Consider the following 10,955-nt stretch of genomic DNA (forward strand, 5'->3'; position numbering starts at 1 on the left):
AATTTCTCACTTCCTGTTTCTCCTCAGTAAACTTCACACCATCATCCGAGCAGTGTTTAGTCAGCCAGAACAGCTTACTGAAAAGCTTACTGAGGAGGAACAGGAAGTGAGAAATTCAGACAAAGAAAACAAAGAAAAAAAAACATTTAGAAGGGAAATTGAAGGAAAAGGTAAGTGAACCAACATTGCACTAGCTTAAAGGAACCTATTTAGAAAATAAAAAACAAACCTTTACAACCCCTTTAACTGTGTGTGTAATTTAAGCTTGGGATATTGAACTCTGTATGCAATATTCTTTTTCAACACAGTAATCAGTCTGGTAAAAGAAAAAATATGAAAAGAAGCCTTGAGTACCCCCTTCTCTTATTGGCTATAAAAAAAAAAACGAAATGACTAATATGAGTAAGCGCTAAATTCAGCGTGAAACGCGTCAGTATTCCTTGTTCTACATTCCCTTTGCTGTTGTGATTCGCATGATGTGAAGACTTTTTAGTGGAATCAATAAAGGCACAATCTATTTTACCTGATCCGGAGTGCGGCTGTCCAGAGTTCCTTTGGTTTTTTCATTTGGCTAGTGCAATTAGCCTGCACCTGGGACCCCTATCTGTTTGGAGTTGCCAGTTTCTTGGTGGATCAGCCTGGAGTGGTGGATCCTTCTACCTATATGAACTAGTTGGACATTTCAGTCCAAAACCATTGGCATTCATATTTAGTTGGTCCCTCTCTGCAGCTATAACAGCCTCTACTCTTCTGACAAGGCTTTTTACAAGATCTTGAAATATGTCCATGTGAATTCACCATTAACCATTCAGTCAAACAAGCATTTGTGAGGTTAGGTACTGATGATGACTGAGAAGACCTGGCTCACAATCAGCTTTCACACTCATCTCAAAAAGGTGTTCAGGAAGGTTGAGTTCGGGGCTTTGTGCAAGTTTCTCCACACAAAATTCATAAAACCATGTCTTGATGGTGCTGGCTTGAACAGAAAACAGCTTTCACTGAATTGTTACTCCAAAGTTGGAAGAGCACAATTGTCTAAAATATCTTTCTATGATGTAACATTTTTGAACCCTTCAAAGGAAACACCTACATACATTTGGCCATATAGTGTAACATATATACGGTACATACACATAGATAGATAGATAGATAGATAGATAGATAGATAGATAGATAGATAGATAGATAGATAGATACATGAACTCCATGTATTCCATTTACAATAAGTAGTGTCCCCTCCTTCTTTCTCAGAGACATTTCTACATTAAACATAGGTCATTCTACCCCATTTCATTTGCAAGATAAAAACCTAACTTTATTGAACATTTCGTCAGCCCTCACACCATAAAAGATGAGCGATGTAGGTGGCATTTTAAAAATACAGAGAAAAAGTTGTAGCCTGAGAACGGCATTAAATCTTACCAAAAAAAGTCTGCTGTCCTTTTGCTCTTGTCGCTGTTTTATGAATGTAACATTTTGAAAAGTTTGTCTTTCTGAACTGCAACAGGAAATTAATTTCATTTAATACCGGTAAGTGAGAAACAGGCCCTTCTGGACTCAGATTTAATTTCACCAAATAAATGTGAGTGCTTTCTCCAGCGAGGCGGTGGGGGCTGAAAAAAGGGGGTTTTTGTACACAAAACCTGTTGATGAATAAAAGGTGGCGGTGATTTTTAGCCCGCGGTGCTGTCTATTTGATTGCTGTCGCTGGAGAGCAGTTCATCGCTTTACAATAATTCACTCTGTGCCGCTTTTCACCTTCCAACGACAATATGCCATCAGGGCGATTAGAAATGGCAAAAGCCTCTATCGGATTAAAATGGTTTTATTTATTGATAAAAATATCTTGCTCTGTAAGAAATGCTCACACTCATGTGGATTGCTTGAGGATTTTTCATTGTAAGATGCCGAGTTTAACGAAGAACTCTAAACTGAATACAAAACAACTGAAAGCAAATCTGGAAAAACATTGACCAAAAACTCTGTTTGGAGTCTCCATAACAGTCAAACGTGTGGAATATTTAAAAATCACTCCTTAGCGAGGTAGGGCAAAAGCCCCGTACACACGAGAGGACTTATGTCCGACAGACTTCCGAAGGAGTCCTGCCGGAGTTCTGCTGGAGTTCCGTCAGAATTCTGACAGACTTTTCGACTGAGCGGACTTGGCCACACACAATCACACCAAACTCAGACGGATTCGAACGTGATGACGTACGACTGGACTCGAATAAGGAAGTTCATAGCCAGTAGCCAATAGCTGCCCTAGCGTCGGTTTTAGTCCGTCGGAATAGCACACACACGAGCAAATTTTTCGAAGGGACCGGGTCCGGCGGAGTTCCGTCGGAAAAATTTGAAGCATGTTCCATTTCTAAAGTCCGTCAGACTTTTGCGAATCAAAAGTCCGTTGCAGTCCACACACGATCGAATAGTCTGACGGAATCAGTCCGTCGGACTTTGGATGTTGAAAAGTCCGCTCGTGTGTACGAGGCATAAGTATACCTGGACCAGGAGCAACATAAACAAATTAGTTGGCAGGACGTAGGAAGGGGGAACGGAGTGCATTCTGTATTGCCGCCTGGAGTATAGATAGCAGAGAGAGTTGGAGAGAAGGGTGTGTGCTCCCTCCTCTCTGTATACCGGGTTAGCACAGTGCTAGTTTTTTGTCCCTTTGCCACGGCACCTCACGGGCCTCTTTGCAGAACCCCAGTTGAGAAACATAGCTCTACATCACAACTGATTGGCTCATTGTGCTGCTTCTCCCTTCCCCCTTCCCTAGTCCAAGTTCTGTTGTACAGGGACTGCAAGAGGCTGATAGCAGGTCACATTCAGGTATTTACACTTTTTGCATTCACACAAAGTGCATTTAACAATGTATTAAAGTGCTTGTATACCCACTTTTTGAATTTTTACCTACAGGTAAGACTATAATAAGGCTTACCTGTAGGTAAAATTAATATCTTCTAAATCTGTATGGTTTAGGAGATATTCACTTTGATTGAAGCTGCTGACTCTGCCGGACCTTGCCGGGAAGAAGTCATCAGCCACTCACAGCGCCGGAACTGCGAACCCCGGAAGACACACTGAGGGCAAAATGTCAACTCCCTCGGCGTGGACCGGCCTGCGATACAGGGACCTCGTTCTAAGGTAAGTATTTCATAATAGCTCATTATGCCTTTGCCTTACAGGGGTTTTTTTTTTTTTTTTTTTTCTGTGGGAATACAACTGCTTTAAGACCCCTTTCACACCGAGGGCATTTTGCAGGCACTATAGTGTTAGAAATAGCACCTGCAATCTGCCCTCAAACTGCTGCTCCATTCACTCCAGTGTAAAAGAAGGCTTTCACACTGGAGCGGTGCGCTGGCAGGATGTCAGGAAAAGTCCTGCCAGCAGCTTCTTTGGAGCGGTGAAGGAGCAGTGTGTTTACCACTCCTCCACCGCTGCTCCCCATTGAAATCAATGGGGCAGCGCTGCATTATTGCGGTGTATTGCAGACAGTTTTAACCCTTTCTCGGCCGCTAGTGGGGGGTAAAAGCTCCCCGTTAGCAGCTGAAATGCGCTGCAAATCCGACGGTAAACCACTGCTAAAAATAACGGTGTTGTGCACCAACTCTATGGACGGCTTGGTGTGAAAGCCGTCTAATGAATACAGAGCTGCATACATTTGTATTTTTTATATTTGTCTGGAGGGAGGGGCTGTGCCAGGGAATTGACTCCTCTTGGAGTCAGTTCAGCTTTAAAATGATATTAAACCCTCAGGGACTCTAGTTTCTGCATGCAAGGGTGACTCCACAGGATGCTTCAAGAGAAATGAGCCACCCTGAAACAGGAAACCTGGGGCAGAGTGGTCATGGCACTAGCTTAAAGTGGAACATAGGCAAGGATTAAAAGATAAAGAAGATGCATACTCAGTAAGGCAGGCCATAGATAAAACTATTTTCTTTCCGTCCGGCACGGGCGGAAGGAAAGAAAGTGGCTTGATTTCCCCATCAAAACAGTCAGTGTTAATGAGGGAATCAATCTGCTAGCGGCTAGCGTGTGTAGAATAATCAGACAGGCTGGTTGTACTCAAGCTTATTGATGGATTGACTTCAGTACAATTAGCCTGCCCATACATGGATCGAGATCTGTCTGATCCCTGTTGTACCGGCCAAATTTTTATTCCAAGTCCTTTTCTACGTTCCAGTTTAAGCTGGTGCCATGATAACCGCCCCAGGTTTCCTGTTTCAGGGTGGCTCCTTTCTCTTTGAGCCCTTACACCCTTGCATGCAGGGCTTGCTACACAGCCCTGTGGCCTAGAATGGCAAGCCACTCCTCTGCTTGTCCTCCCTTCTTTAAGCTAACAGACTGGCAGACTGGCAATGTCCAACGTTTACTCTTTCCTGTGGTTCAGGGAAGCAGCACTGATAGATCATAAACAGTTACAAAATGGAGAATTTTTCCTCTATGGTACTTTGTAAGGCTGAGAATCTTAGAACAGTGTCAAAAATTATAAATGTATTAGAATTAATTAAAACATGGTGCAATTGAATAAAAAAACGGATGCATATGTACAAAAGTAGGGTGATAATAATAGAGAAAATTGCAATGATACAATAAATATCACTGAACTCTGTCTTGATAATTAGACTAGGACAAGAAATCCCAATGTGTTTCAAGGTTGGAAATTATGAAAACCTCTTCTTCGGGGGCTAGTGGTGAAGTGAATTGTTATCTGAAAATTTTGACAAAGAAGACAGTAATAAACAGTCAAAAAACATTGTACATATATAAGTTGCAAGTAAATAGAGTTGAAAGTGATCACAAATAGTAGTGATCACACATATTTCAAAAAATATTAATAAAATACATTCTAATCGTATAATTCCTGAAAGATCACCAAATAGCATCTAGTTTGAAGAAAATGGGGATGTAGTTCGCTGCCAAGGATCAAATCGGTGGAAAGAACTCTCCACAAAGCGAGCTGCGTGGAATCAGGATCAGGGCCGGACACAAAGGTCACCCTGCGGCCAAAAGTGGTGAGCCACGAACGCACCCCTTATTTGCCCAGCATCTATAAAGGGAAGGGGATAATGTAGCAGATAGAGACAAGAGAGAGAGAGGGAAAAAAAGGTGTATATATATATATATATATATATATATATATATATATACACTTAGTGATGTAATGAAAGAAAAAGTATACTGGACATACTCAATATTAGTATGTGCAGAGATTTAAATATATCGGTCTGTCTACACATACCTTCTGTAAGCAAAAGATACATTTATTGCAGGTGGATGTTCGTAAGAAGGGTGGAGAGTACTCAGAAGACTATATAGGACCAACAGGTAAAGGCCCCAAGCAGTCTAGAAAGAAACAATAATATATGATTGATTGCAATGATATGCAGTACATTAGAAGATAATATGGAGTTCTAAATATAAATCCAACACAAAAATAGACAAAAAAGCCCACAGATCCAGCAATATTAATGTGCTATTAATTATATTATGTGGAATGTGATTAATATCACATTCCACATTAATATTGGTGAATCTGTGGGCTTTTTTGACTCTTTTTGTGTTGAATTTATATTTATAACTCCATATTATCTCCTAGGGTACTGCAAGTCTATATATCAGCCTTCTTACCACCACTGTAAAAAAGGGCTTTCTTCTCACTGACCACCAAAGTAAGGGGAATTGTTCCCACTGACCCCCAATGAATGGGTTTATTAGGGGTTCCCCGAAACTTGAAAATTATTTTAAAGGGTTCCCCTGGGGTAAAAAGGTTGAGACATGCTGTTATATATGATTGTAATCAATCATATATTATTATATTTTATTATTATTTTTTGAAAATATGTCTGATCACTACTATTCGTGATCACTTTCAACTGTATTTACTTGCAACTTATATATGTGTAGCACTAACCCCCAAAGGAGCTGCTGGTTATTTTTGGGCTTACCGTTACCCTCCGTTCTCCTTATTGCACATCTAGGGGATGTCCCGTGGTAGATGGCCCAGAAACTTGAGACTGACAATAGATCCACTTGAATGGATTTTATTTGAAAACTCAGACAATTGAACAGTCTTTCAACTTGGGATCAGAGGGTTGGAAAAGGAAGTTCAGGTACTCTTAGTATCAAAGTCAAAAACACATTGAAGAACTTGCTTACTTTGATTGCATCCAGGGAATAGCCATTCGCAGCTGGATGATCACTCAGGTTAGACAGTCCCTCTCTCACAAGGCCTAGCAGCCAACTTGGTGCTTACTCAGGAACAAAGTCTTTGCCTTTCAGCCTGCTTGGCGATATTCACAAGACCGGATTCTCTCGGTTACTTCAGCCCTTCCAGGCTCTTGCTCAGAAAACCAACCCGTATGTGGTGTTCTTCTGAAGAGTCCTCCCCTGGAATGCTCGAAGTACACAGGGTCTCTCCCGAACCGGAGATGGCACCCAACCACCTCAGAATCCTCCTTTAGTTTCCCTGCCTTGAGCCAGCCAGCTGCAAGACATTAAAGTCAGGTGGATCTGCACCCCAGGCAATAGCCTTCCTGGGGGCTGGTCAAGAGGACCAGGACCATGTAATCAGCACATCATACTGAACCAGAACCCCAAGCCACGTGACATCCGCATCTTATGTACCCTCTCCCAGAAGCACAGCGAAAGCGCCACTCCCACTGAGCGGGCTCCGAGAGAGAGTAACTTAAGCGCCTGACCAGACCACAGTTCCATGCCTGCCAGAAGACACAGTGCCCCCTGTGGCCAGGCTAAACATCTCACAGTCAAGTCAGACTGATGCTGAGGCCCAATTTAGATAATTACACCCAAACCAAACTGCAGTTTAGGCAACTTTAATTTTAGAAAAAACACATAGCGCGTGCTCTTCAGGAGCCGCCGCTACACATGTACAATTATAATTAACAAGTATTTTGACTGATTGATGTCTTCTTTGTCAAAATTTTCAGATAATACTTCACTTCACCACTAGCCTGAAGAAGAGGTTTTCATTAGTTCCAACCTTGAAACGCGTCAGATTTACTTGTCCTAGTCTAATTATCAGGATAGAGTTTAGTGGTGTTTATTGTATCGTTGCAATTTTCTCTGTTATTATCACCCTAATTTTGTACATATGCATCCGATTTTTTATTCAATTTCACCATGTTTTAATTTATTCTAATACATTTATAATTTTTGATATAATTCTACTGTTCTAAGACTCTCTTGCCTTACAAAGTCCCATAGAGTAAAAATTCTCAATTTTGTACCTAAATTAGGGATGTGGGCAGAGTGTCTTTTTCCATAAAGTTCTTGGCACTACCACAAGATCATAAACAACTTTCGTTTTTCTAGCTTGTCCACCTTATTTTTATGGGACTTGCTGCTACTTCAATCATTTTTAGATGTCTACCCTGTGCCTGAGAGGGGAACTCAAATGTTTGTAAAGTCCCTGGGGGATTAGACACCAATACTTGTTGTGAACCATCCATGTGGGGCTTGTTACTCTAACACCCCTCCCCGTTTCATTGTTGGGCCATACAGGACTCCATTTGTTTTATTCGTCTGTATTGCTTTTTACCATGTGTATATGGCACAGTTTCCTTTCTAGCAATGAAATGATTGCTATATGAATGTACTTACACTTTAAAATGCTAAAAAAAAATATTGAACCAGAAAAAAACATAAGCAGGTGAATATGGCAGGTGTCTGTTTTCAGTGTTCATATTTTTCCTGGTGTCCCCCTTAAGCCTACTTATCTGAATTGGACAACACCAGGATTAGTGGCCTAGAATGTGCGTCACATAAAGCAGAACGAATGTGATCCATAAAACGTTGAACGATTTGCGCAGACACGTTTACATGATGTAAGGGCCATGTTAGCTATTGTGCTGGAGGTGCAGTTATCTTTAAAGCGGTGCAGATGTTCTGGGTTATATAACATGACACAGCTCTCCAACTGGAACTGTTTAATTATAGGGATTTCTAGAGGGAATTCACACTAATTTTTCTCCTGAGATCTACACTAACATCATAATCTGACACTCTCTAGTTTCTATTACGTTCCTGAAAACCTCAACTTTAAAACAATGTAGGAATCATTTATCCATTTTTTTACAGTTATACTACTGGGGCTGAATGTTCAGCATTAGGAAATTATTGGGGGGAGGGGGGTTGCCCCATTCTGTATAAAGTTTAGCTCCACTTTTGGGACCTAAATAAACAGAGTGGGAAAAAAAAAACGAACAAACAAATGGCCACTGCCCCCACCTATAACTGGCCTTCGCAGCAAGGAGCACATGGAAGTCCAACATATGTCAAACAAAACCAAAGAAAATTCCCAGCTCAACTTACCAATCAGCCTGCAACCAACCGAATCATTTGAAAATACGTGCGTAAGCTGCAGAGCCTCTTCATGGTACCCTGGTATTTTCTACAGTCCTAACTAATTTTTTTAGAGCATCCATAGTGGAAGCACATGCATTAATGAATAAATAGAGGGCAGGTGAGCCTGGAGGGAGCCCCCCCCCCCTTCTTAAAGGCACAGTGGTGCACTGGGCATCCAGCATATAGCACAATGGGAGTGAAGGTGCCCAGTGTGTCCCCTCACCAGTATTCCAACACTACAAACAAATGGCCACTGCCCCACCTATAACTGGCCTTTGCAGAAAGGAGCGCATGGAAGGGCAATGCATGTCAAGCAAAACCAAAGAAAATTCCCAGCTCAACTTACCAACCAGTCTGCAACCAACCGAATGATCCTGTGTAACAATAAAATAAACTGTGTAGATATAGTCATTTTCAAATTTGTTTAATATCATGCTTATGAAGTAACCACTGTGGCTTACTGGGGAACATTCCTGTCTACAATTAGTTATGGAATATTTGAGTAAAACTTTAAAATACATCTGCCCCAGTTTGAGATATTTCCGTTCACTACTTATCTGTCCCGACCCTGGTTAGCAACATCAGTACCAAACAGTATATCAAATGATATAAATGCATAAACTTTGAAGTGCAATGTTTAAGGTTTGTCTCAGTGCCAAAAGTGAAGATTGTGCATAGCATAACCGTCTAGGCCAGGCCTACGTCTGGTGGCTGGGCAGTCTTAGTAACTGATCAAAAAAAAAAAAAACAGATGAGACAAAAATGAAAGACAACATGGGCTAGAAAAGGAAGAGAGAAAGCAAAGAAGAAAAAAAAAGTCCCAAGGAAATCCCCTGTTAGACAGTTGTCACCAAAACAAGTGTCCCCAATGAAAGATTTCCCCTCTATTGTTCTTGTGGTGAAAACTCAACATTTTCCACTTTTCCTCACTTTCACTCATGTCAGTTTGTGTCTTGCCTGAAGTTCAGCATTAAAGAGACCCTGTCACCTAGCTAAAAAATTGCAGTTATAAACACAGAATAAACATAGGTGGGAACGATTAAATATTTCTGGTGGTCTTGCCTGAAGGTGTGCAGACTTTGGGTCAGGGTTTACACCCTACTCCACACTTTGCTTCATACTGACCTCAGAATCCAAATAAAGCCCTTCTCTGTAAACTGACTGAAGAATTACTTTGCCCAGAGCAGCAATTGGTATTACATCTTTTTACAGCAACTAAATTGACCATAGCAAGGGCTTGGAAATCCCCAATTCTTAGTTTTGAAGCTGTTAAAAACAGCATGAATGACACTATGATCAAAGAAAAACTAACAGCCATATTGTCAGACACCCATGGGAAATGTCTCTGGTTGTAGCAACTCTGGATTGTACATGCGCAGCCACCTTGGTTTGACAGTGCTCTTTTGTCACTCTAATACTCTAACAGCCCTGCGTTGGGACTCCTCCTCTTCTTCTTTCTTTTCTTTCTCTCTTCCTTTTCTAGCCCATTCTCTTTCTTCTTTGTCTCCTCTGTTTTTTATTTTTTGATCGGTTACTAAGACTGCCTAGCCGCCAGGCGTAGGCCTGGCCTAGACAGTTATGATATGCACAATTTTCACTTTTGGCACTAAGAGAAACCTTAAACATTGCACGTCAAAGTCTATGCATTTGTGTCATTTTATATGCTGTTTGATACTGATGTTGCTAACCAGGGTTGGGTGGGAAGGACGACTGCCCTGGGCACTGTGGTATCATGTGAGTTGGTGGGGCACCGCAAGGAGATTGGGGGGGATTTATTTTGGAAAAGGGAGGTGAATTTGGGGGGTGTGCTTGGAGTGGTGATTTGGAGGGATTCGTGTTGGAGTAAAGAATGGGGAGGAGGATTTGTGTTAGAAGAGGTCGTATGGTTGAGAGGGAAGGGGACCTTTTTTTGGAGGGGGGGGTTGGTGCTAGTAGGGATGATTGTAGGGGGAGGGGGGCTTTAGAGTGGGGGGGAATTTGTGATCAGAGGGGAAAATTGACAGGTAGAGGATTTGTGCTAGTGATTTTTTTTGCAGGGGTTTGTGCTAGGGAGATTTTGGGAGAGAGGAGATTTCAACTGGGAGGGGGACAGGAGGCAAAGATTTTAGTTGGGAGAGGCGATGTGTATTTGGAGGAGGGGGAATTTATACTTAGGGGGTAAGCATGCAGAGTAATGTTTTTTTTTTGGGGGGGGGGGGGGGGGTTACTGACACACAATGGCCATACATCTTGGTGGGGGTAGGGGGAGGTGAAGTTTAGCATGTTTGTTCTGGGCTCTAAATTGCCTTGTCCCAACACTGTTGCTAAAAACTATACATTAACCTAAATCTTCTATGTTTATACTGTATAGCTCAGTACACTGGTTATGTGTGCTTTTCATGCTCACACATATTTATTGTTAAATGACATGTAACAGTCCGATTGATGGCTCTGTCTATTTGACTGATTAATAATAAAATTTGTTGCAAAAACAAAAACATAAAAAAAAGTATTTTTTTGGAATAAATGAAAGAGTTGCGCTAAACCAGTGACATACAAAAATTTAAATGTATACAAATAACCAAAGTCTCACTGGCCGTGTCCAAAGG

This window comes from Lithobates pipiens, unplaced genomic scaffold (assembly GCF_037356315.1).
Source record: "Lithobates pipiens isolate NorthernLeopardFrog02 unplaced genomic scaffold, aLitPip1_a1.2 Scaffold_18, whole genome shotgun sequence".
Lineage (NCBI taxonomy): Eukaryota > Metazoa > Chordata > Amphibia > Anura > Ranidae > Lithobates > Lithobates pipiens.